General features: G+C 41.5%; 1 long non-coding RNA gene across 2 annotated transcripts; it reads left to right on the top strand.

Annotated features, from left to right (window-relative positions):
- On the top strand, nt 1-27478 carry LOC120565502. 2 transcript variants are annotated; one of them, XR_005640265.1, is made up of 4 exons: nt 1-259; nt 12923-13029; nt 22749-22869; nt 25754-27478. It is a non-coding gene; the product is annotated as an uncharacterized LOC120565502 (long non-coding RNA). The 2 variants fall into 2 exon arrangements; XR_005640264.1 differs by lacking the exon at nt 25754-27478 and having other exon boundaries at nt 2-259; nt 22749-23684.
- Nucleotides 27479-27941: the final 463 nt, after the last annotated feature.

Consider the following 27941-nt stretch of genomic DNA (forward strand, 5'->3'; position numbering starts at 1 on the left):
CCTCTCCTCTCAGCACTCAATCCCGGCGAGTGCAGGCATCACTGAAGACCTGACACCGGCTGAATCGGACGTCCACTGTCCTCGGCAGAATTAATCAGGTGTTATCTTATACAAACTGTATCGCCATCAGATGAAGCTGACCATCCTGCGAATGAGAATGAGTCCGCTTCGCCGGAGGAACAGACTTTTTTTCCGTCTCCAAACGACCGGAGAGGCGCAAGGGCGAGAAAATAACGCCCAAAAGTTATTGAAATGAATCGTAAGTTATATTTTTTCCTCTTCTAATCGCTTATTTATTGCTACTATTCAGTAAGGTAGAAGTTGTATTTATCGTCTAGTCCTATTTGTAGTCGATTACAGACAGTTTCAAATGTATGACTGCATGTGTCACTTTTGCGCCGTGCGCTTTCTGTCCTTTTTATTTATGCTATATTAAAGGCGAAATAAACATTAAAAACGCTTTATAGGCTGTTTTTTTATCGCTAAACAAATGTACTTTCACTTGATGCTTGAGTGTTCTCTTGAGTTCATTTCATCCTGTCGACATTCTTTCTGTGTCTCTGTTTCTCATTGTGAATGTGTGGTTGTCTGCGCGCAGCGCCATAGCATGAAATATAGATAAAAAGCACACGGTAAACCCGCTGACCCCAGCCAGACAGGCAGGCTATGCAACCGGTCCACACGGCTCAATGAGGACAATTAGGGGGGGTCTAGAGAGAGAGAGAGAGAGAGAAATGGAGTACTTGAAGCGCACTAAAACAGGGCTGCACTCCACTTCAACCCGCCAGGCAGGATAAGGGTGGATCTTCAATAATCTTTTGTGACATTTTCAATGCAGGATATGACCAAAAAAACATCCCTTAAGTTTAGACTCCGGTCAGGCTCAGATAAAGAACTGACATTTTTTTTCTTTTTCTTTTTTAATTTTGAAATTAGTTGTTCCGCCAACAAGCATTTATGTCAAATTCCAGTGAATTTGACAGACACTCAATGAGGTCATGTCATTCACTGAACCCTTTTACTGATTGGAAATTAGGGGGTAGTGGGGTCAGGGGAGGCAGGGGGTTGTTGTAAAATGTAGGTATATTTTGGAGCCACAATCAAAAATCGGTGCCCTGTGATTTCTGCACAATCAGAGAAAAAGAGCGGGGGACCGGGGCCATTTTATGTTTTGAAAGGCTTCAGATGGCTTTAATTAGGACCTATAAAATCTGTCTGCCCCATTATCAGAGGCAACGCTCTAGAGGAGTGAGAAGGGAGGGGAGCTGACAAAAAAAGAAAAGGAAACCGATACAGAAAGTCACATTGGCAAAGGATTGTCTAATGAAATTTTTATAACCCTCCTTTTTTCTTCTTGTTGCTCCCTCTCTTGCCTCCCACCCTCCTTTCCTTGATGCTGGTGGTATGTAGGCAGCCCTCTTATTCCGTCTTTGTCTGGCTGTTGTGTTATCTACACCCCCCCCCCCCACACCTAACTACCACCTACAGTCGGCCCGAACCCAGACACCTGAAGGCTAGACATAATGATCAAGAGAAGGTCCTGTCTGGAGCACAGCCAGTTGTTTGAGGTTTTCTTCTTCTTCGTCGTCTCTTTTGAGTCCTCATGCAGGCGCCGCCTGTGCCCCTTTCTCCTTTCTCCATCCACAATCAGGACAAGCTATGTTGTTTGAGAGTTTGTTTGTATGTTTGTTTGTTTGTTTGGTTGTTTGTGCGTGTGTGTGTGTGTGGTACAGCATTGCAGTTTCATCGCTACTGTTGCTGCCACTGTGTAGCCTATGGATCTTGGATGGAGTGGGTTACTCACACAGCTGCAATACACACACTCATGAAGAAACATCAAAGACTTCTTCTGTGTTGTGTGTGTGTGTGTGTGTGGGTGTGTGTTTATCTCAGTGTGTGTGAAAGAGGGAGATTTAAGCTATGCTGTTCTGGCGAGCGTCTGCAAGAATCTAGTTATGGCCATGGTGCCTGTAGTTATTTAATTGTACACTATTTTGTTCAGTTAGCTGGGGTTTATGTGCGATGCTACTTAGCTCTCTTTTTTTTTTAAGCGTTACATGAATTGTACTATATGACTGTTCAGGGTTGTGCTGTACCACATACGGGAGGCTCTGAAGCTTGACGTTTTCCCTGTTTAAGTTTTTTGCAGTGTGATGCTGGTAAATCTGAGTCTCGGAATTCAAAAGAATTAGGGTCAATAAAATAATTATTATAGTAATGAATGGGAGTTGAATCTTTTGAGCGTCAAATAACATAAAATATAATTTCTTATTGAAGATTCGATTTTTACTTTACTGGAGGTTTTAAATGAGGCCCTCAGATGCTGTTTGTCGCACCTCGACGTGCTGGGCATCTTTGAGGTGGGTCTTAAGCCGATGTGGTTTCTGAAGTCGAGCAAAAGGAAAGCGAAAACACCAATTAAAGGGTGGGAGTTGGTAAAAAATGCTTCGATATGTGGATTTCTTTGACGGACAAATTCATTCTTCCTTTTGAGGAGTACATGGCTTTGTTTTCTCGATGTGTGTTGGTTAGGGATTACATCATTTGGCTGCTGCTGGTTTAGCTAGATAAGAAGAAGCTAGCTTGCTTTGTGGAAAATGGCTGGTTGGAGTGGAGTCTTTGTTTGACATCTTTGCTCGACAACACAGTGAAAATCAAAACAAGTAGAGGTGTATGTAATACTTTTTTCTGTTTGTGGTCGAATAAGCCTAATAATTCCGGAGTTGTTTTTGTCAACAATGTCCATTTTTGACCAACCTGTTTGTTAGAAGATTATCCCCTAACAGCTGGAATGGGCTCTCTCTGTACCCTCAACCATTTCATCTTGTCCAATACGATGTTATGAAGAACACGTGTTGGTCAAATTTGCAAAGAGCTTCAACCGAAATCCTGCTACTTGTTTGTGTGTGTTTTCTGTGTATCATGGCATCAAGGAGATTGAGGATGTCTCTTCCTCTGCCATCTCCCTTTGAAGGGGGAAGTAATAAAAAAGCTCAATGGGAGCAACAAGCTGTTCTTCCCTCCTTCACTTTGAGGCTTTCTACCTGGAGATGAATAGGAGGCCCCTCCATAACGAAGGGGGAGAAGACAACATTTTATTGAAGGCTGAGGATGCGGGGGATGCGCAATAGCTTATAGACACTTGGTGTGAAATAATCCAGTTCACAGTTTACAGAGTCTACGGAGTTTGACATGAGAATAATTATTATTTTAGGTTGTTTGAAGGCATCTTTTTCTGAATCACTAAACTGTCAACATGTTTGAGTACAAATTATGTTAAGCTATTAAGGTTGAAGTAGGTCAGATGGGTGTTATGTAAACATTAACAGATTGTCCTGTTAAATACCGCTTGAAGTAAAATACTGTCTTCATAACCTGATAATACAACATCCGTGATAATGACATTGGACAATCACAAAGCCACAGATTAGGATTCACGGTAACCAGATTTATGCGTGAAGGAGTGAAGTCATGGTCAGGAATGTAAATGGTGGAGTCATTCAATTACCACCGTGCCCTTTCCTGGGAAAAGTCCCCAGCCGTGAAGAGGTTAATTGTTTTTGAATCTCCATCCGAGGGGAGAAAATGGGCAAACGGGAGGGATAATTGAGCCGCTGATAGTTGAGTGGATTATGGATTACTGCGCCTTTGCAAAGGAGAACAGAAAAGGAATTGAACGAGAAAGGAAGGAGAGAAGGGAAGGAAGGGGTGTGTGAAAGGCCCATGTTGTGAAATGCAGCCGCAGTGGTCGTCTTGCCTTCTTAGGAAGATGGAGAACTCCAATCCTGTTTAGCCCACAAGGTGACCCTTGATCCCTCGCATGCTCCTCCCTGCTCCAGGTGCAAGCCCTCACTGCTGAAAGCTCCCACACAGACACGCACTGCAAGATAATTTTTCACACACTCTGGCACTGGGGGGAAACGCTGTATGAAAACGCAGATCCTTTCAAACATTTTCACCCCCCTGCTTCTTTTTCTTCATACCATTCTATTGTCAGGGGTTAAAGTTCCAAGCCTGCTTGTTGGGGTGGGGGAGCGTTGTGATAATATGAGGCCTCGTTTTGTTTTTTCTTCCTCTGAAATATGTTCTTGCCAAGAAAATAGATGACTGTCTTTAAACAGGGGGAAAAAAAGATCATCTGACATGGTGCAATAATCACAGGACTGTTAATCAAGGGATGTCATGTATAATTACTACAGTGTTTGATAACACCACAGTGAACCACCTCAGGCCATTAGGGAAACTTTCCCGATGCCATTAATGGGCGTTAATAAAAATTCAAGAAACCCCGGATGGAATGAGCCCTCTGCATGGCCCACTGCTTAAAGCACTGTAAGGTTAATGAACCAATTTACATAATTTCTGATGCCATCTGGGTGGAGCGACGAGGCAGATGCTTCCTATTTTGTACTGTTGCGTGGTGCTGTTCAACACAGAGTAATTTGTCAGGTCCACAGAGGTCAATGAGCACATTTAACATTTAGCCTGTGGTCAAAAACAATCATGAATGAACTGAAAATCGATGCAGCTGAAAGGTCCTGTAGAAATACAGTAAGCATCGAGCAGACTGCTTTGGTAGTATGTATGTGTTCAATTACTGCCTGACTTTTCCTAAAAGAGTCTGTATTTTAATTTTAAATTCTTTTCATATACATTACATGAAAGGCAAAGAAAATACAATCACTTTTACCTATTTCGGCCATACACGGTCATATTAACCGCTCGGATTTTTGCGGTATTGTTTTTAATCTTTCGCGTGGTTGAAGATGCGTCTTGGTTGCTTAGTAACTATCATAGTCTCTGTCAGAGAAACATAACTAGCGGTCTCAAGTAACAAGTGTGGGCATCACCGATGTGCCGAAGGCAAAGCCAGAGTCGTTAACGTAGGCTACTACGGCGTGGATGGACTCAGTTCTGAATCAGAAGGCAAACACCGGGCGCTCACTCTGTGAAAGGCGCGGTACACGTAGGTGGCCAGTGGCTGTTTACATGTTCATATAACTTTATACATCCTCAAACTGGCTGCAGTCATTGCACACATCCTTTCCAAGGAGTGCACCAGCAGTAAAATTGTCCGGAGGAAGTTCATGCAGCAACTGGCAGAGGAGCTGAGAGCGGAGTTTATGGAGGAAAAAAAGGGCAGCGGCGCACGGTCCGAGCAGCACTGCGCACCGCAGCAGACGCCAAAACAGAGGCAGTGCCAGGTTAGGTTATAGCTAAATGTTCAAATAAGATACTTTTAATTGTTATTTGGCCATATTTATGAAATAATTACGGTTTACTATGCCATGATATGAATTATTGAAACACATAGGCCTATTACTACTCAAATGTATAATTAAACTCGTTAAAATGTCCATTTTGGTGTTATTACGTTTTTCTAAAGATATCCTAACACAATACATAATACAGTATCACAATTAGGTATTTATCATGAGAGATTATAGAGTTTGGAATCTGGCGGTCAAAATGACCGCTCACGGCAGTTCTAGTAGTTATGGAATTCCGGACCTTCTAGTGTAAACCCTATTGCACATGGGTGAATAAATTAGTGAATGTTAAATGTGGTTAATATCAAATTTGACTACCACTCTAGGTCACCAACCTCAGCTATTGTTCTTCAGAAAAAGTGAGGCGTTAAAGTGTGAATTATACCCTGACCCCTCCCCATAAAAAAAAGAAATGTCAGGAAGAGGGGAGTCATCTACGCCTCTGGCGATGAGAAACTTGGCGGGCGATCCACAAGAATCATCATAGACGATGCTGGTGACTGGGGCAAAAAGAGGATTAGTGCCTGTCCACCTCTCTGCCATGCTCATCTGGGGGATCACATTACAAATAGAGAATTCTCAAAGCACTCTTTTAGCAGAAGAACACAATGAGGTCTGTCGGCGATCAATAAAGCAGTGTGAAAGCAGAGGGATATACTTAAAAAATCAAAGGCTCTGGCTGGCATGGCCATCATCTCGGCCCGTCTGCTGGAATCAGATAAGGGAGCGGGGCCTTGCAGGAAAGGTTGGTTGGCCCCAGGGCTGCTCAACTTTACGGATATCCCTCCTACTGGCACCCATCACAGACTGATTCCATCTGCAAATGGGAAAAACCAAAACGTTTCTGCATCTATCTGGTCACTCTCTGATTCTCTACATGTTGAAGAACCGCTGTAGGGATAGATGGGTAAAAGGGAGCATACTATATAATCCCTGCAGCGTGTATGGGGAGAAAAATACGAAGCTTTTTCTCTAACCCCTCTGTTGTCCTCCATGGATGATGGCTTTTACCTCATGCTTCACTTACATTATTTAAAGAAAATAAAATCACCCCGTTTTGGTTTGACAATGTGTCAGAGCTGGTGCGAGTGTTCGTCTCAGATTAGCTCTTTGTGCCGTGAGGAGAGAGGAAAGACGCGGTGGTGGGGGGGGGGGGATGGGGGAACAATACCGCGGCGATCCCAGTTGAAAGAAATCATTTGCACAATTTTATGAAAGCTGTATTTGTCCGGTCGGATAGTTCTATCAAAGCCTAACAGCCACGGTGGGACGTGATTTAAACGACGGGGTAAGCTACAAAGCCGGCAAAGTGTCAGGTTAGAGTCATTTCTCAGCTGAACACTCTCCAGGTAAATTCAGATAATACGCTCTCGAGTTTTTCTTTCGCTTTCTTAAAGAAGTCTAATTTCTACAGATGGCTGTGAGCTGACACCAGCGCTGCCAGAGCTTCTGTTCTCAGAGCTAAGCTTGTACAACGTGTATGTTGCGAAGATGAAAAGACATAATGGCTACACTTTATTCCTGTAAATTCATCCCTAACAAACTATCCCAGAAAAAAACACTAAGTTTCTTGTTCTTCTTAAAGTATTATCAGTGATTTTTTTTTTCTTCTTATTTCAAACCAACGTCTCTTTTCTAAAAGCCCTTTTGATTCTGACTTTTATAACTAGAAATATCGGGGTGGTAAACTTGCATAGGATGAGATTTCAGGTAAGTGAAGAGGACATGTAAGAAGATTTCTCAGGTTGAAACCTGCTGTTCACATGCAGTGCAGACAAAAGAAGATTGGTCTCTCCCCATATCTGTTGTTTTTCAGTTTCAGAACCCCCTACAGCATTTCCTGGTGACTCACTTCTTTCCAAGCCATTTATGCTTGAAAACTTCCTAAGGATGAACCACGCATATTCTTGCTTTTATCGTCAATGAGGGACCATTGGGCATAATGAAGTTCTGTTTCCCAGCATGAGTTTGGGAGGCTCATGATTACAAATGCTTCTCTCATTGTCTCCTATCATCTACTGCCTAATTGAAGACAATATAACGAGACAATGGGGTCTCGCTCATCATTCTGCATCAATGGCATGCTCTATGGAACGTGCCAGTCTGTTAAAAGTGGGGTGTTGGCAGTGGGAGGGGTGTGTGTCTGTATGGATACTTGAATGTGCTCGAGCATGTTTAATTTGGACCAAGAAGATGGACAATTAAACAACAGCTCCCGGGAGGGGCTGTTCATTTTGGTCAGCCTCCCCAGTTAGTTATGGCCGTGCGCCCTTGTAAACTCTCCTGGACGTGTCTGGGTCATGCATTTGGGGGGTGGGGTGGGGTTTGTAGGCGGGAAGGGGATTGGGCGGGGTTCTGCCTCTGGAGAGCATGTCTCAGATGATTAGGACAGCCAAGTGGGGAGAGTCCCTCAGTGCCTGGCCTCCTTCACCTCCCTAATATGTTCTGAATAAGTCCCCCTCCGCTGTGCGTTTGTTGTGGGGTTTGGCGGGAGGTGGGGGGGCAGAGGGGGGATTATGTCTGGCTATGGTTTAGGAGTGTTTGTCATCTGCCCCCTCGAGGCCTGCACCGGCTCCTTTGTCTGAGCGTCAGGCGTCGGTACAATGTCAAATCACACAATGTGCCGATGTAATCAGGTCATCTTGGGTTAGGAACTGACACAGGATTTCATGTCTGGATTTTTCTTTTTTTCAGTAACTTAATTTTTGGGTTGAGAATTTATACAGTCAATTTTCTCCATACACATATGCTTTTTTTTCTAATCCTAACTGGAATACCGATTAAAACTATTTTCAAAGAAAGAATGCATCACATTTCTTGGCCCCTTCTGTAGTTACGTTATGCATTTCCGTAAATGACTGTGTAACGTAAATGTGACGCAGTATAAGGATATTCTCAGAATAGTATCAGGTCAAAGCACATTTGATCTATGAGCATACAGTGTGTTATGAGTCGCTCAAAATCAAAACAAGAGCTCTGCCATTTTGCACTGACTTTCAACAGTCATGCAGAGAAAAATCCATCACAGAACAGGGAAGCAATGCTCATTTCTTAACGGTAGCATCAATGAACTAGAATGCTTTGCAAAATGCTTGCATTTTTGCTAATCTATGACTGCTCGCGTGAGAAATTAATCAAACTCTTTAACAGCTTTTTTTCTAATTTGAACAATGAGTTGTTATGCCATTGTTTCTTCTCCAGTCTCACAATGCTATCACTAAATGTACTCTTCTTGATGTGTGAAGAAGCATCTTAAGACATGCAGGATACCACTAAAAGAAAAAAACACTTGAACTAACGCTTGAAATTTGTGTAACAGTACAGTAGAACTTACCTTAAATCAAGATTTAATACTTGCTTTATATCAGTTTCTGTATACCGGCATATTCCTGGTGCCCGCATAGTCTAGAATTCAGTTTAATGGTCTCAAAGGTGTTTCTATGGTTTCACACAGTGCATCTCTGTATGAAATTTGGAAGAAAGATTCATTCATCTCCACACAATGGCTAACAAAGAGAGCACTGAGCCTCGTCCAAATATCACAAGTTACATTGAAAACAAACAAAACGGTCTTGCTGCATACTGAGAAGTCAAAACCTCCAAATGACTGATAACAGTTTTGGAGGATTTAGGCGCTGTGGGAGAAATGGCTTTTGTGGCTTTGCATTCAAGTCACTTGGACATTTGGAGCACCAGGAAATGACACACATTCCATCTTCCCAGTAACAAAATAAACCCAAATCTAGCTTCCTACTCTTTCTGCACAGTTACGTCTACAATTTCAATGTCGTGAAATTGATTCATGGTCTTTAGTACATTTTACTGTACTTTGAGGACACTTTTATTAAAACTGGGCTTGCAATTAAAATTAAAGGTTTCTTTAACAGCATGTCAGCATTCCTCCATATTAACTAAGTTAAAGAAAATAAAATGCAGTATAAGTGAAAAACATGTGTTTTTGTAGTAGAATCTGTAGTTTCTGTAAATATTTTTAAGAAATAGAAACACAAATGCATCCACATCCAAACAGGGACAAAGCCTCTCTAGCGCAACCCTAAAGCATTTCTGAAAAGGTTCTGGTCCTGAATCTTAATGTGACCTATGGGAACACTATACTTTCTCAGTCTGAGCTATTCTCAAACCAAACTTGCTGCTTATTTTGACTCACAAGCGTATACTGCAATGACTAATCGTTTCACATCCCTTGTTTTCAATAAACAATTGGTAGTAGTGTGCACTCTCCAAGGGCGTATCTTCCTACTTTGCAAATGAGTAAATACACTAGGTTCTGATGACACCCAACGAGTTATTTTTGATCACTTTAGCCTGCACACATGCTCTTATGAGTGGCAGTTTTAGGTGTTTCTCTTACAGCTATGTTCAGAGTCTCACAGGCTTTTTAATGGACTGAAAATAAAGTTCACTTGATCTGGCTCGCCTGCTTTTTTTTCAGCTTTTAAGTATTTTCCACTTCATTTGACTGTGCCTGAAGGTATATTAAAACCATTTTCATAAAGATTTTTTGAATAAGCCCCTGAGACGTTTTTTTTATAGCCAGGGTTTTAAGGAGTGTAGATAGACACATCAATGGGCTGTTTGTGTGTGTGTGTGTGTGTGTGTGTGTGTGTGTGTGTGTGTGTGTGTGTGTGTGTGTGTGTGTGTGTGTGTGTGTGTGTGTGTGTGTGTGTGTGTGTTGTGGGTGAGGGAGTAAGTAATTACAGTAGTTTGTGCATGTAATTGAGTTTTCCTGGATTCAGGGTGAATGTCTCATCTGACCAGCAAAAACGAATTCTTTGGTGCTTTTTTTAGCCTGGTGTTACATTGTAGATGTAGAGAGAGAATAGTTGTGGTATCAGTGCAGCATGATTTTTGGCTGTTATATTAAACGCTTCCAAAATTAGTTGCACCACTTCCCACAACCCTCAAAAGTCCTCAAAAGGTGAGAAAATGATAGAATTGAATTGAAAGTTATATACACGAAAACATGTTTTCCGTGTAACATCTTCTGAGACTTGGAAGAGGTTGTAGGAGGTTAGGATTAAAACACCGGTAAATATATCAGTCTATGCAAATCAGCTATCAAATGGTGTCTGACTTTTTCTGGCGATACAAGAAGGAAATCTAGTGCAGATGATCTCTGTGTGGGCAGGAAACCTTGGAGATTTGCATCATGTCTGCCACGTTCTCCCCGAGGGCATTCAGCCTCCTTACATGCAGAAACGCACACACACTCGCGCACGCAAGCCACCGTTTTTCCTCGCAGCGCGGCAGGAGACCGTCTTCATCTGTCCTATTGATTGATGAAGCAGGCGCAGCGGGGTGTCCGAGACAGGCAGGAGTCTAGATCAAGGCTGTGTGCTGCATCGCTGGCAGTCACAGCACACACATTCTCACACACACACACACACACAAACACATTAGCACACTCACACACTTTTTATTTCTCGCAGTCCCTGTCATGTTCTCTCTGTGTCTGTCACAGCAGACACTGTAGACACAGGCAGCCATGACACACAAGTGTACACACATGCATACTGAGAGACACGACACTCGCAGCAGTGCCGACACACACATGGCTTACAAAGACAGCATATCACACCTGCGCACACACACACACGGAATGAATTAGCATGGCTTGGTTGTACGTGCGCCTAAGCTGGACAGACATTTTCTATAAACATAATGTTGGTAGATTAGCTGGGGTTAATGGTCCGATTGCCTTGGAGCTGCCTGTGTGCGCACATGTGTGTTTTTCGCTAAGGGGAAAAGGCAATGCTCTACTGTGCTGTCTCCCTCTTCCAAATCAGACATGCCCCAGGCACCATTACAAGAGCAGTATTATGGTATTAGGGAACTGGGTTTGCTGAGGTAGCAGTGGTACCAGAATGAAACAGCTAAAATTATGTCTTGACTAACCTCAATGGGCAGGTCCAGTATTTTTTTTTTGCATAAATGAGAAATATGAAGTTGTGTACTTAAACTCTATTTTTACAAATTGCCTTTTGGAATATCACGCGCATTATTTCTGAGCCATATGAATGTAAAAGCCAAGGAACAGATCTTTTCTTTTTAAGTGTTTGTGCTTTCAGAGCAGAAAAACAAATATGGAGTCAAAGTTTTTTTTTTTTTCTTCATCTCTATCTACTATTTACTTTGGTCTTTATAATTAGCATCCTAGTCCAAACCAGAAATAGTCCTCTGCAATCGACTTTCTTCAACTCTCAGTCAACTGGAGTCGGTGGGTTTAATGAGGGCGTAGTCCCTCCGATACCCGACCCCCTCATCCCCACAAACACACTCTGATATAGTGATGAATGGACAGAAATGTACAGGAATGAAAGTGAGAAGAGAAAAAAAAATTGTGTTTTCTTCTCCCCCAAAGTGCCCCCCCCCCCTCTCTCTCCACCTACATATTTTTATCCTATCCCTCCCTCCTTCCTTCGTTCCCTCCCTTCCTCTTCTCCGGCGTTCCTGTCGAGGCATGCCTCCGTCCCCGCCAACCAGCATCGTCCGGGGCAGGGCAAGGGGGCAAAAGAGAGGAGGGGGAGGCGGGCAAACAAAGGAGCACTGTTGCCTCGCTGGGGTTTTGCAGAGGGTCAACACCAGGCTGGAGGGGTGTGGGTGGAGGGGAACAGACGGAGCGAGAGTGTGACTGAGGAGGTTTATCATTAAGAATAGAGATTAAAATGAATGGGAGGGGAGCAGGGGTGTTTGTTCTGTTCACAGTAATAAAGAGGACAAGTAGTGCCAGTCATTTTTTCACACACATCGGACACACACACACACACACACACACGCACACACACAGTTGCCACACTCTTAGCAACGCTGCAGTTACTGTGAGTGAGTGTGAGAGAGGGAGGGATGGTTCATTGTTTCCTGGCCATTGTACAATATTTGCTTAACCCTCGTGCTTTATCTGTGCAGCTGTATGCTACAAATGAGATGGGCAAAAGGTGTGTATTGTGTGTGCAATGGCTGCTGTCACAGCTGTTAGCAATTTTATCAATGCGCTGGAAGACACTGCATACACGCCAACCCTCATCATTCATCCGAATAGCACAATTACATGTCATCTTAAAAAAAACGATGAAACGTGCAGAGTAACAAGCCAACGCAGGTATGCAAACTGATTGGCATGCAGCAGTATAGGAGCTTAATAGTCGTCATTCTATGGCTCCTTTTTGCCACTGGTTGTTATAGTTGGTGCTTCCTGACCCCAAATTGAACCTCATTCCTCTTTACAGCAATGTTCCTCCACTCTGCAAATACAACACCGGTTGTTGTTGCTCAGCATTGTGCAGGTTTTCAACTGTATGTTTTTAAAATAGTTACTCATCACTTGGGATAAAATACAACATAACAAAATATTTCTTGACTTTAAGTGTTTGTGCAAGCACATGCTTCTTTAGGCCGTGAACCGCATCGATTTGTATTTCATACATTCTTTCTACATGGCGAATGAGAAACTGTTTTGAAAGATAACTGAATTTTAGAGGCAATAACTGGAATCCCACAAGGCTGAACTCTATGAATGGAGTATTTTATATATTTATTTTCTTGATGTGTGGTGCTGGTAGAGATATCTCTATTCCAAACAATTTCTTAATGGTTTTGTTTCCCCTCTCTGTCCTTTTCCTTGTCCATGAAAGGACCTGGCACGAGAAGAAGAAACAGAACAAGCGCTTGCAGCGTTAGCAGAGGGAAGGAAGAGAAGCAGAAGAGCAAACGAGAAAAAGACAAGAGCGATGAAAGAGAGGTAAGAGAGCTCGGTTTACCCCGGGGTTATACATTGTCTTGTGTGCGTGTGTTTGTCTATCCTTTGTTGCCCCTTCACCTGATTGCCTCAGTCAGCTGTGTACCGGGGGTGGGTTTGGTGTTTGCATGCGTGCGCGTGTTTTTGTTATGCGTTTGAGTGCGTCTGTGTTTGTTTTTGTGTGTGTCCCTGGCGTCGAGCCGCAGCCGCCCGGTGAAGAACAACCATCCTGGCTGAGTCACCTGCTGCATCCTCAACCTATCTATTGCCTTTATCTCGCCACCTTTTTCTGTTTTCCACTCACATTCATTTCTCTATACTGAAGAGGAACCCACCAACAATTATCATTTCTGTGTATGTTGATATATCTTTTCATTTATATAATTTGGTCTCTTGGAAATGCAGAAATTGCGCAAAGTGGGACTGGTTGACAGTGGATCGTTTTCATGTTATCACGACTGTAGCTAACCAATGGATGACAATGGTTCAAGTATAATTGGCTTGGCATCATTTACATTCAATAAGATTTTCACTCTGAACACAGCTAGAGAAGAACAGCCTGAAATTAGATTTCTTTGCACATTTTAATATTTTTTAAAGATTTTTTAAAGATTGTTTTGGGGCTTTTGGGCCTTTACTTGAGAGGACAGATGAAGACAGAAAAGGGGGTATGGAGAGAGGGGGGTTGACATGCATCAAAGGGGCGCGGGTAGGACTCAAACCCGGGCCGCTGCAGTAAGGACTGGGCCTTGGTACATGGGGCGCACGCTCAACCAGGTGTGCTACCCTGGCGCCCCCCACATTTTAATATTTGAATGTAATTGGTTTTATACATTTAATTAATTTGGTGTCCTTTTATAATAAATAGGCAATATGCACCACTTTGCATTATTTTGCATTAAGGAACCGTTTAAACTAAAACTATTTAATTCCACGCCAAAAAGATGGAAATTCAAAGGAAATACTCTTCGTATTTTATATTCTTTGTTCATCGATACTGAATATCGGTCCAAAAATTGTTATAATATGGTAATATCTTAATCAGTATTGATCTTATTGAACTCATATCCTAATTATGACTCTATGCCGCTGCATTTAACTCCCCCTGCGTCATCACAGATGTTTAGCACGTCCCTGTTTTGTGTCAGAAAAGAGAGAATCCATTTCATGCTGTGAGGATATTCCAGCATCCATTACGGCTTTTAAAAAGTCCAACATTTCAGGGATGCAGGGAGTAATTTTTTTTTTTTAAAACATTACCTTGGAGAACAGCATAGCCAAAAGGCATAACACAGGAGTGAAACTTGGAAAAGAGCCACCTTATTGTTTTAATGTGTTTCAGCGGTTCCCAAAGCGACCAGTCTCTCAGAGAGTAATCTTCTTACTATCTCAGTGTGAGGCTGAAAGCAGCAGTAAATCATTTTCCACCATGCAGGCACAGCCAGAATGACTGCCACCGTACACAGATAGGGGGGTAGTAAAAGAGGAGCGGCAGTGTGAGGAAAAGAAAATGTTTTTTTTCTTCAGTTCCTGTCATCCTCCCTTCTGATAAGACTCTCCTCAACCTCCACCCAGAGGTTACTAAAGCAATGGTGTGCTTTTTCTGTTAAAGCCTTGTTTGGATCCAGTCCAGGGTTTCTTACATTTAGTCATAGAAAATCCAGTGCACTTCATGCAGGAGATCATTGCTACATTTCCCTGTGATCGTTCCATAAGTATAGGTCATTTATATTTTATTATTATTGGTGTTATTATTATTATATTGTAGGCTCTGTAAATGGTCATGTTCAGATCAGTTTTTTCTTTCTCTTTGGTGAGTCTTTTTTGGCTATCTTTTTTGGGTTGGATTTCCTATTTGTGAAAGCTGACTTTCTAAAGGTGCCACTTTTTTTTTCTTCCTTCTTTCCTTAGAACATCAAATAAATGTAAAAGCAACCATGAATTGGATATAGGTCAAAATACCGTCATGATGCAACAAAAGGAAAAATGGGAGTGCACAAATGAGCATTTAGGGTTCAAGACCCTGGCTGTTAGGGAAATTAACCTGTGTCTCTTCTATTACACAACATAATACTTACTCCCTTGTTGTGCCCTGCCATTGCAAAAGTAATTTTCTGTCACTCTCTTACAATATGAACTGTGCCTCACAATGACATTCTGCAGAAGACAGAACAAATTCAATTCAGCTTATTTCAGTTCAGCTCAACTCATTTCAAATAAACCCATTCCAGTCAATCTCAATTCTCTCTTCTAGCTTTTCATGTCTTTCACTTACTTATTTTCAGTCTGCCTGAGCCATGCAACCTTCTGTCTTTTCTCACATTTTCACCTCCCTTCAGTTCTTTTCTCTGGGTACTCTCAATGCTGTTGCTGCATGGCCCAATCTTTCTAATGTCCACAACCACTAAAAGAAAGGGCATTTCAGCATTTTAAATGGCAAAATGATGAAAAAGATTAGAAATGTTGTGGGGGTGCACAGAGATGGTTTAAAAGAATGGGAAACTATCCTCCAAGGCATTGGCCAATGCCAAAACAAATCAGTTTTAATGATTGGAATTTCCCAATATTTAAAATCGTTGTCCAAATCACCCCAGTTGGACAAGACAAAGCTGTTTTTAAATGGTAGTGGGTTTTGAACTCATTTGATGGAGAAACGCCTTCCGCTTCTTCTTTCGTCATTGTTTTGATGGATGTGCTATATATCAAGCAACAGAGATTAGTGGAGTCACAAGTTGTACAGCTACACACAATCCTATTGTGTTTGGAACTGGTCGAATGATGCAAGCGTAGTCTGGGGAGAAAGAAAGGAATAAGATGGAGGATGTTGTAAGCAAGTATCCAGACAGGGAACTGTTCTTTCTTCTCCCTCCCCTTTTTCCTCTCAAGTGTGTCTGCCCTCCGCTCCGGTGGAAGAAGGTCTTTCAGGAGCAGCCAAGTCTTGCTAAGCTGGCTTTAAAAGCTGCAGGACTCAAGAAGCGCAATGGTTGTTATTGGGTGTCCATTTTAGGACTGGGTTGCAAGGCTGAAGCCACAATATGTCACATGGTTTCATATTTAAAAAAAATGCATATGGGGAAATGACAAGCAAATGAGTCACTCCGTCAACTCGTATTAATTCACTGCAGGACTGGAGGACAGAGCGAGTAATTGTCAGTTTCACGCTCACGCAAAATAACCGGCAAACGATGAACGATGGTTTACAATGGTAAAGGGGGAGAACATACTCTAGTTGGGGAACGGGCATAGAAGCCTGATGGACAAGTGTTGAAAATGGTTACATTTGTGTCCACACAAAGGAAAGCATAGAACAACAGTGCTCCTCCATCAAAGCATTTTCCCCCTCAGCAAAGACACCCACCAACCACCAGAGGATTAAAGATTAAAATGAGCGCTTTTATTGAGTTTGAAGCCACAACAGTTTTAAAATGACTGGATGGATGATGGGTGGATGAAAGATTGATGGTCATGAGGGGGCAGAGATAGAAAAATTAAAACTGAGAAGGATGGTGGTGGCGAGACAATATTTCAGAGAGAGTAGGAATCAACAAGAAAGGGAAAGAGATGTTGGTGGAGAAGATTTCAAAGTGAGCCTGAGCGAATCATCCATGAGAGAGAACCAAAAAGGGGAGGGTTACTGTAGAACTGGTAAATGGAGAAGTGGGGGTGAGGGCCAATAGAGCGATGCCTCTGTCTTTATAAGGTCATAAAATACTGCACTTCCTGGCCTCTCTCTAATTGCTGGGAGGGATGGGATGGGATGGGGGAGTCTCGATTATACCTGCCTACTAAATGAGGCCTCTGAATCCTTTCTGCTTGGCCTTGGGGGTTTCTTTTGGATCGCTATGAGAACAATTCAAGAAAGGTCTATGTTTGAATATTCTTCATTGTTCTTTTCTGAAGACTGAAGTTGAGAAAGAGAATACAGAGATAGAGAAATGCAAAAAGAGATGGGACAGTTCTGTACTTTAATGATCCCCTTAGAGTTATCTGGCTGGAAAATGCACACAAACACACTTAAAGTATATACACACGCACATATACATTAAATACAGTACAGTACTTATTCCAGTATCCATTCTCTTTTTCCACATACACAAGCATAAATATTCGTGTGTGTGCCAGAGCAGTGAGAGAGGCTGCCAGGCTCGACTTGAATCGAATAAAGGCAGAGGAGTGGACCCCCTGCCGCTGTCCCATCACAGCAGAATTCACTCAGCCTCACATGGCTGGGGAATTCACACTCCGCTATACCTCTTCTGTGCATGCATGTGTGTTCCTCCATATACGACTGCTACTTTAAGTAGATGGTACAACAAGCTAATGATAAAGAATGCACAGAGCTCTGAAATTAATTTTTATATATACCTCTATTGGTCATTTATGATGAAGAATCCTTATGTCATTATTATAAGCTATTGAAAAACTCTTTTTTCCATTAGTCCTATATCCATGTTAGATTAATGGTGGTTTATTTTCATAAAATTGCATAAGTACAACTATTGTCCAGAGGACTGATGGCTTTTACACCTGTGGTAGTGTTGTAGTGTTTTTTTATTTTACTTGCTTTTTGTACTGGAAGCATGGCATCTTTGAAATGTTTTGTGCAGTAAAGCATACCAGCAGACTGACAAAATCTACACAAATTCAGTTAAAAGGTCAAAGGAAACTGCTTGTTTACAGTAATAATATCAATGTCTCAGAAGTAATGTGATATTGACTTATTGAGGATAAAATGCTACACATAGTACATTTACTTAAGACAGGAGCAAAATTAGGTGCATGAAGAGGAGGATGGTTAGGGTGTTCCGTGTGTGTGTGTGTGTGTGTGTGTGTGTGTGTGTGTGTATTTACACTCAGCAGAGAACAACGGCACTGCTGTCTGGGTCCTAAGTAGATGATGGACCGTAGTCCGTATTCCCATTCCCTCTCATTAGCTCAGCCCCCGAGAATATATGAGGTTACTTACCTGTGCTTGCTCTTCCCGGCCAAACAGCAAGTGTCGGCTCAGGGTCATTACCCACACTGCTTGGAACAAATGGCCTTTGATAGCATCTCCGCTAAAATGCAACAGAAGTAGATTAACCAATTGATCCTTGGTGAATAGAATATTGAAAACAGTAGGAAGGAAGGGGTGAACAGGGGTGATGAACATTTTGGTACATTCTAAGCTGCGTCCATCATAAATTGGCTCTTTTGAGCTGGTGTTCCTTTGTGTTTTTTTGCAGCAGATTATAAGAGTCCTCCTTTTTTGGGGGCCTTGGAATCTCATTGCACTTCAGCAAAACATCACAGTTGTTTGTCTGAAAACAAAAACCGCAGAGAGACGTGGGCAGAGGATCAAAGCCTTGGGAGGATTTGTCTGGCAGATAGCCGCTGGGGTCCTGCCTGTGTAGACTCTATCTCTGTCTCTATGTCTTATGTCTCTCTATGTGGACACCACTAGGTTGCCCGATCACACTGCCAGCATGCAAATTATAGATCATAAAAAAGAATAGTGCAGTCACAACAGCCTCCTCCCTGGAGCAGACGCCTCTTTATTACAACGTACGGGTGTGTGTGCGTGCAAGGGTTGTCTAGTCTTTTCTTCTCTTTCATGTAAGTCTTGGCTTTGTGCAGGTTTTTGATATTATTGGTATTTCATCCCACTTCTACTTGATTTTAACATCTTGCAGATTTTGTTATCAAATGAACCTCTGCGGGAACTTTTAAAGTCAAGTCTAGGGTACAGGAGATAATCCAACAATAAACAATATAAAATCAGATTGTCTTTGTAACCTCAGTAAAAATAACTCCTCACAGTGATGAATAGGTTTTTCCATCTAAGGTCAATATGTTCACCAAAACGTTCTTTCCATAAGGCCTCGGTGAGGTTTGTGGCCTGTTGGTGGTGGTGGTGGTGGGGGGGCGGGGGGGTGGGGCTGGCTCAGATGTCTGTTTTAGGCAGAAAGACACGCCCAGAGGATGGATATAATTAAGACTAGTGACTTTTCTTTCTTTCTTTTTTGTGAGTAAGAAGGGTGTTTGGGTAACTGCTCTGGGTGGTCTAGCTCTACATGCCTCTGCTAGTTTTATTACAAACAGGCACAATATGGTAAGAACAGAGACATACCCTGACAAAGCACAAAGATCAGTGTTTATAGTATGTTAAGACATAAAAGGTAAAGAAATGCAAACAGCCATGGAGCTTGTTTCCTTGTCTGGTATGCGTATCATTTGGACATGGTGCAGCAGATAAAAAAAAACAAAAAATACCAATTGATCAAAGCAGTTGGCAGATTTACCTGACATTCAAGTACACTTTCAAATTATTCCTTTACTTTACAAAGGACATCAGTGAGTCAATGACTTTACATCTCATCATAGAACCAACTTTAGCAACTTTTAACTTCAGGTCCGTTTATCTGGAAGCCTTTATCGAAGCATCTTACAGTTTCATGCTGGTCTTTACTTTATCTTTAGTATTGAACTGAAGCTATCTGATAAAAAAGGCTTAGATGTATAAGTTTACCATAAAGACCATAAATGCTTCTCTACTCTTTAAGATATATTTTTCTGTGTGCCCTTATTTAGCTCAAAGAAACCTGAAAGAAAAACTGTAATTGCAGGATTTTTTTCCATACAGCTGAGACATGTCTTACTCTACCAAGTATCTTACATTTCAACCCTGGGTGGCCCAATGAAAGTTGAACTCCTAACTTGCAATGTTTGTCCATTGAGCCACGCAGGACCACAACTGGCTTCAAATTCCAAGGAGGTGTTCATTAATAACTTCTAGCTGCGTTTTCTTTGCTTGACCCTGCAGTCTCTTTGTAGCAGTCAGTAGAGAGAAAGAATATCACCTGTGTCACTAGAAATTAGGTGTTCGCATCAGTGTTACACGACTTCTGGCACACTGCTCTGTCGTACATCTGATACAGCACCGCACAGTTTAAAAACGCATGCTAACCAAGGAATGAATTAAAGCTCAGTTTGTCCTATAAACTGCGCTTACGCACACACTCTATTCTGACACATTTGGAAACAAACTGTTAATTTATACAAGACTTCCTTTATTTTATATAAAAAGAACAAAAACTGCAAGGCCAATCCCACAACAAGGACTATTCAGGCACTCAACCCTGATTAATGGCGTCTTCTCGTTAACACATAAACACCCTGTGTATCATCGAACCCGTCCCTTCATTTCCAACTTCTTTCTTTCCATTCGCGTGAATTGACTCATTTAGACGGCATAGAGAACACATCTTTTATTGTTGCATTTTGTTTTGAGGGGGCCTAAACATGTGGGTGGTCCCGGGGTTTTTTTATGAACTGAGCAGCACATGGATCTGTTAATGAAAGTATAAATTGGTGACTCCGTGCCGGGACCTTAATGACTGAGGTGCCCTCCCTGGGTTCGGCAAGTCTGCTAACTGGAGCAGAGAAAGAGAGGGGTGGGAGTGAGAGAGAGCAAAAACAATGAGACAGAAATTGAGAGGTGGGAAAGAAATGATGCAGGAGGTGGTTAAATAAAAAACGATTGTATGAAGGAACATACCATAGAAAAGAGCACCAGCTGAAGGATGCATTACCTCGGGCAAGACAGAAATAGTAAATTGCATGCATATTCTGGCAGATGCAGGCAATTGAACAGAGTGGAACTTTAGAAAGAGAAACGAGGGAGGCAGTTCTTAGGAATAAAAGGTTTAATTTCTCCTTCAGCTGTGGTGAGCAGCTTTCCTGTGCAGCCCTGTTTCACTGTATTTAACATCAAAGTGAAGTATGAACAATTGAGGCAATTTTTCTTCTGGCCAAGGTCAATCATTGTTCTTTCTCTATGAATGTAGATCCGGCTGAGGAATTCAGAGTAATATTTTACTTGCATGTCTACGTTCGCAAGCCACCTTTCAACAACCTTTTGGACCGTTTTTCTTTTCTTCTTTTTGTGTGTGTTTTCATTTGCAACTAGGTTTTAAGATTATACATTTAATTTCTAGGAATTTTCAGGTCCATTTATTAAGGTGTGGTGTGTTATTTTTCTAGCGTAGGTTTCATTAGAGCTGTGTCTAAACTGCTTTATATAATACATGGGACTGACTGCATTTAATATGAAGGAAAAAGAAGACTGATAAGCATACAATATTAATACTACATATAATAAAATATCAAAGTTAGAGTCTGCACAGAAATGTGTAATTTATGATTGCAGGCCTGGTCCAAAACAGCATATTTAGACTTCTAGATATATTTAGTAAGAAGCACTTTTACATGCCACATCTACATTTGACCATTCACTAGTGTTTTTGCCAAGGACCAAATGGTCTAAGCAAAGAAGTAAGAAGGACTTTGAGGGACTTCTTAAAACTGCAAACAGCAGGGTGCTCAAAGAAATCTTTATTGGCCAAAGTAGCTAAAAAAAATTATTTTCTTTCACAGGAACTTTAATGTCCTTATTGACTACACATGAACCCACAGCTTTCAGAGTACACAGTGTGACTTATTATTAGTCATAATGGGAGACCAAATGGCACTCAAATCAAAGAAAACATCAGGGGATACTGGAAGAACCATGGAAACTATCATGTGATTTAATACTATTACAACTACTACCACAGTAGAGTAGTAATGATAATATGTGCATATATTTATTTGTTTTTTGATATACAGTGTATACACACATTCCATTTTTTATTTGGGTACTCATCTTTTCCATGCTTTCCTGATGCTCCAAAATGATTGTTCTTTGTACTGTACTTTTCAGTATTTTCTGACATTTTATGGACCAAACAAAAATTAGTTGCAGTCTTAGCCGCTTTTTCTTTTGCCAGGGTAGAGAAAAATAGAGGCAGGGAATGGAGTGTTAGCCTTTCGGAGAACAAATGGACTGTATACACATGTATACACATGCACAATGTTATATCCTTTTCCACACTAATATCCTTATAATACCTTCCCTTTGATGATTTATTGAAAAGAAGTAAAATACATGTTTGTCAGTTTGCTAATTATGATTGTAAATGTAAATGTCTTCAAACAAAGTAAATCATGTATAGGTTTAGCTGAATACCATCTGGTGAACTTAAGATGTTATACTCAGGAAGTCTTCTTGATAATTCATTCTGTCTCAGTGCACATCACTCCCAGCCTCACCGTGCTGTGGGCATGTCAGACACCCAGCTCTATATCATACATTACAGTCAGTGCTTTCATTATCCCGACATTCTTTATTTTGTTTAGGGCACCACATAAAAGCACATTAATGACATTTGATCTTTATTAGAAGAGACATAACAGCCATCGCAACACAATCACTTGCATGTTTTATCTAGATCTGATTTCACAAACTGCAAAGTGGCTTTAAAGGCTGACTCCATATGTTTGTGTTAGCGGGGCTCTTGTCCTTGAAGCATCACAGTATTTCAACTTTAAACCACCTAGCCTACGTCCAAACCTTTTTTTATAAGATGAATTGTGTTAATGTACACACAGCAGTGGCTTGTTATTGTTTCTCAAGACCACCCAGAGTGTAAATAGGAACTGGGTTGTGAGTGGGCTTGTTGTACATATGACATGAAAGTGCAAACTTATTACCGCTAATACTGTTACACGCATCAGTCAGAGCTGATGAATAATTTAAGTGTACATCATAGTGTGAGTGTGTATGACATTTTAATAACATGGTTTACCAAACAACACCTGAATTTATCTTGTGCGTTCTTCTCCTCTGTTTGTTTTCTGTCCAGGTCCAGACATGAAGGAGGCACGCATTTACACACACACGTGCAACGGCACCTAAAGTCTGTCTGCGGTCTACCACCACCACCACCCTGCCACACACACGCACACACACACATGCCTTTTACGGTAAGAATCGGAGACCACCGAGTTAGGGGATAATAATGTTGTGAATGTGAGAAAACAAACTCATTATACACTGCTATTTTCTCCTCTGAGTAATTTTAAGACAAATTGACGGCTTGTATTCCATAATGCTTTATATTCAGTAATTAAAAGAAGAAGAAATTAGCTGAATTCAGTAATTTAACTTCTTAAAAGTGGTTTCTTGGTGCTAGTAAATATGTATTTTTACATCAAATTTGGATGTCTTATTTTGGAACAAGACTTAATTTATGCAATGTTATTGTAATTTGAATTGTACGTGTATGCCATTTGTAGCGTGTCTCTGTGTGCATGCACAAAACCTGCTTCATTTTTTTCCTTCTATTTCCATCAGTCAAAACCAATTTCACAAGTCAAGTTTAACAGCCGCACCACATATCCCACAAACCCCCATATCCAGCCCCACTTACCCACCCTGTGCCCCTCCCAGGCTTCCCAGCATCCTGCTTCGCCCTAAAAAAAAAAACCATGCATGCTGAAATTAAAGTGTGTGAGGCGGCATTGTGGGAAACCCTTCCCTCCCTCTGCACTCGCTGTATTTGCCCTTCTTGTCCCTCCTTATCTTTTTCTCATTCTGCTACTGTTTTAAATATGTTCGGGCAGGGTTTATTTTGATGTTCATTAAACTGTCAAACATCTCCCCATACTTTAGTTACTAGACTAAAGTTCAGACTAAGGTTAACAAGGTATTAATGCAGTTCTAAATAAGATTGGCCTTTTATTTGCTCGCCTTCCATATTGCATTAAATATGATAGTTTGTCCTTTTATGATCAGTTAACCGTTTGTGTGTTTTATGAAATGTTTTGATCAAAACAGATCATTAGTAAACAACAAATAGGATTACTTGGATTGATCCGTCCAGTATGTTTCCAGGTTATCACATTGAAAATGTGGTATGCAAAAAACTGTAGTACATTGACTCAAAGAAAAGAAGTTAACACTTTGGTCTTATGCCAGTGTTGGATTAATGTGTTTAAAAGTGGTCTTATGGTCTAAATTTCATTTGACCATATAGAAAAGTGCTCATGAGTCTGGCTACTAGTACTAATGGATATTACACAGTAGTATTTTATTTTTATGCACTCTTCAGGTTTAAATACCTGATGTCTGGCAGGTCCTTCTCAGGGAAAATGTATCCCAAAGTGACAATGGTGTGTTTGTAATACATACAAGAAGACTTTAGTAGTCATCCTGAGCAAAGGTTGCCAGAAAAGACTAACGAGTGCCACCTACAAAGGCTTAAACAGAAAATCCAGTGACATTTTGAAAAGTACAGTGCAAAAACAATGCAGCATGAGCAAAATAAATAAATACATAAATGAAAGAAGACATTCTAGATTTGCTGCTTGTATAAAACCTACTTAAATCAGAAAGCGCCCCATCCTCATGGTTTCTAGCTTCAGGTTAACTGACGGCACCGCCCTCACAGCAACCATGTTACTAACGAGCTGTAATGATACACTCCACACTCCATCAATTCGGCTTTGCCTGCGCAAGGCTAGCTTGGTTAACAGTCGGCCAAGGTGTGTGTGTGTGTGTGTGTGTGTGTGTGTGTGTGTGTGTGTGTGTGTGTGTGTGTGTGTGTGTGTGTGTGTGTGTGTGCCGACTATTAAAGCACTTGAGAATCAGAGAGGAAAGGACTCACACTGCTAATGGATGTTTCTATTGATGTTCCCATTTAGCAGCACACTGTAAACGATAGGGCAATGATTGGGTTGAAGATGGAAGGAAGTGGAGGAGGTGTGGAGCGGTTTGGCTGGGCGATGATAATGACAAGGAAGGTTATTATTTGGCGCCCTGCGGAGTCTCTGCTTTGTGTGTGTGTGTGTGTGTGTGTGTGAGAGGCACTCTTTCTCCATCTCTCTCTCATCCTGTCGCTCTCAGAGTCTATTGGCTATTATTCACTTCTCGCTTTTTCTCCCCAGTCTGCTCCTCTCTCACGACATCACTCACTGCTACTGGTCTACATCCAATTGTGGCTTTCTCTCTCTCACATCCACTTCTATTTCTCTTTTCTCAATGGCCTCCCTTTGTTTAAATGTACAGTGCACATGCCATTTGTGATGGAAGATGAAATAGCAGAAAAAGAAGTCAAAGACAGAATAATGCAGCAGAGGTGGTTGAATAGTTTCTTGTTATACATTTTTTAGGATAGCAGGTTGCCCTTCAAATATTGATTCACTCACCAGTAGATATTTTTATCCAGCTGTGTGTGCTTGTGTGTGTGTGTGTGTGTGTGTGTGTGTGTCCTGTCAGTTCCAATCAGTGTGTGTGTGATGAATATGAACACAGTCAGGTTTGGCAGAAGACCACCTCCAGCTGGGTCCAGACCCCTACTCAAGTGTGTCTGTGTGTGTTTTGTGAGCGTTGTACACGTCAGCCTGCATCTGTCAGCGGCGTGACAACCTGAGGATAAAATAACAAAAAATATATATATAATACGCTTGGCACACAATGCATCCAGAGCCTTTCAACACAGAGGAAAGCATCCAGTTTCAGCACAAGTGGGAATTGAACCCCTTGTTCTACGTATTTAGATGTACAAAGAACGTCAAAGACATCGCATGTACAATCCTGCTCTCTTACTTCCTTTTCCCCAACTATTGTAACCAGCCCCATTATTTACAGTCCACCTTGTCAATCCTTTGTGTGTTTGCATGTGCTTTTTTGTTCACTGCATATTGTTTGCTAGTGGATTAACAGCGTTTAAATTTGTAAACATGTTGTCAGTGTAGTAAAAGTCCATCTATCTTTCTTTGTGTGTGTGTGTGTGTGTGTGTGTGTGTGTGTGTGTGTGTGTATATGTCTGTATGAGTGTGTATGTTGACTTCTTCTGTCTCCTCACAGCTGGAATGGCGTCTCCGTCTTTATCTGCTGCCCTGTGATTACAGACACAATCAACACACACACACACACACACACACACACACACACACACACACAGCCGGAGGCGCGTGAGCAGGTGAGCATTAAGTCAGGCAGCTAAACAGATCACGTCGCGGTATGATATCTGCAGACAGGCAGACAGAGGAGGCCGGTCTGTACCTGCAGGCAGAGAGCAACAACTCCCAGCACACTCGCTAGGAATTTTCAGTGACAGACATAAACTGGGGTTTCCACTGAAGCCAAATAGTTAAAGCCTGATTTGAAAAAGACACATTTGCTTATGAAATAATGAGAGGCCTGTATTTCAGCCCAGAATCTCATGAAAAGATTTCAAAAGAGGCTTTTGTTGGTTCTATTTTTATTTTTTTACCCAGAACTCTTATACATGTTGCCTACAGTGCATTAAAAACTTTTGTGTTTTTAAAGAACTTTTAACATTAACTAAATTTAGCTAACAATAAAGGATGTTAATGTCATTACTCAGTTCATCACTGTCTTGATTATAACATTTAAATGTTTTATTGAGCTTTAGATTTCAGCTTGTATGTAGGGAGTTCTGCATATATCTTTTTAGCGTATAGTTTTCATATTCAACCCAGTTCATTATAAAAAAAAAAACGTCTCATATAGATGCAATTTGTTTTGTTTGATCTATGTTTTTTTTTCCAAGCAAAGGTTTGCTTTTGCATGCCCAAAATTATTGTTGTGGAGTGATAATAATGTAAGGCTACACCTTGGGGATAGTGAGATGGGAGAGTGTCCAAATACGCCCCTTCCTTTGGTCGCATGTTTAGCCTAACATTCTCCCTTCACCTCAGTTGATGAAAGGATATCCTTTGACATTAATGGAGAACAGCACATTCACACGCTACTGTAATATCGAGTAGAGATGGTTCTTTTGTTATTTCGGAGTAATTCGATAACCTCCAGTATGATTTGTCATTCTGGAATTACTAGGGTGTTTTGACATTGTCGGCAGTACTAATTGTGAAACTGACAGTATCCGTTACACATACTTGTTCTGTTAGTTTGCTTTTGTTAGCACTCCTTGGAGCAGCTTTGACATTTTTTTTTACAGCTTTCTTTCATTCACAATCTGCTCAGCATATGTGGCCTTTATCTGTGGCGTCCTGTATCACATTCATAGTAATTATTTTTTGGGAGATGCCCATTGCAGTTTTGGTTTTCTACTGAGCAGCGTCACTGAACCAGCTGTTATGTTGTTGCTCAAGACAACCTCCACAGTAGTTACTAAATAAGGATGAGCTATCAGTTCATGTGTCCTGCACAGATTTTCGCAAGTAGTCCTGCAATTTACTGCACCTTAAAGCCACAAACTTGCTTCTCTTCTTTTCCATCTTTCCTTAAATTGAAGTTGTTTCTCCCATTAGGCAGATCGGCCATGTTCTGTGATCACCATTATTTCTTAGCTGAGGTTTTTCTTGTCTTTTTCAAAGCTCTTTATATTTAGCCATAAAAACACCTTATGAATTTTTTACAAGTCACAACTCTCCCCACACAACTACCACATCCACTTATCTGAAAATGATTCAGTGGTTAAATGTCAGAGCTGTCTGTGCCATTAAGGCCAGCATGTTTGAAGGAAGGACACCCTTGCCTGCCCTCTCCATCCTCCCCCCTCTGTCTCTTCTTATTTCTCTCCCTTCTCCTTCCTCTCTCCCCTTAGCTCCCTCATCATCCACCCCCACCCGACCCAACCCAGGCAGGTTTGAGCGCTGATGTGCAGACCTTGTCACTCAGATTAGGGCCACATTGTCAGCTCAGGGCCCTTCTCTCTCTAGATGCGTGTCCCGAATCTTTCTTCCTACTGTCACTCTCGTCCTGCGGCCAGAGAAGACCTTATAAAGCAACATTCCTTTTAATCCACTTCTGTCAATTCCAACATTGTCACTCAAATCACTGTTCAGGAGAGTGGAGAGAGGCCGAGTTTGTGGTGTCCCTCGCAGCGAGGACTGTGCTTTTTGGCCCAAGCTTGGCTGACGTGTCAACAGCTAGCAAATTGGATTTTATTTATTTTTTTGGGCATTTTTAGGCCTTTATTTCCACAGGACAGATGAAGACATGAAAGGGGAGAGAGAGGGGGAATGACATGCTTTTCAGAGGACTGATATACACAGGGAATGACAAA

The sequence above is a fragment of the Perca fluviatilis genome, chromosome 9, assembly GCF_010015445.1.
Source record: "Perca fluviatilis chromosome 9, GENO_Pfluv_1.0, whole genome shotgun sequence".
In the NCBI taxonomy this organism is placed as follows: Eukaryota; Metazoa; Chordata; class Actinopteri; order Perciformes; family Percidae; genus Perca; species Perca fluviatilis.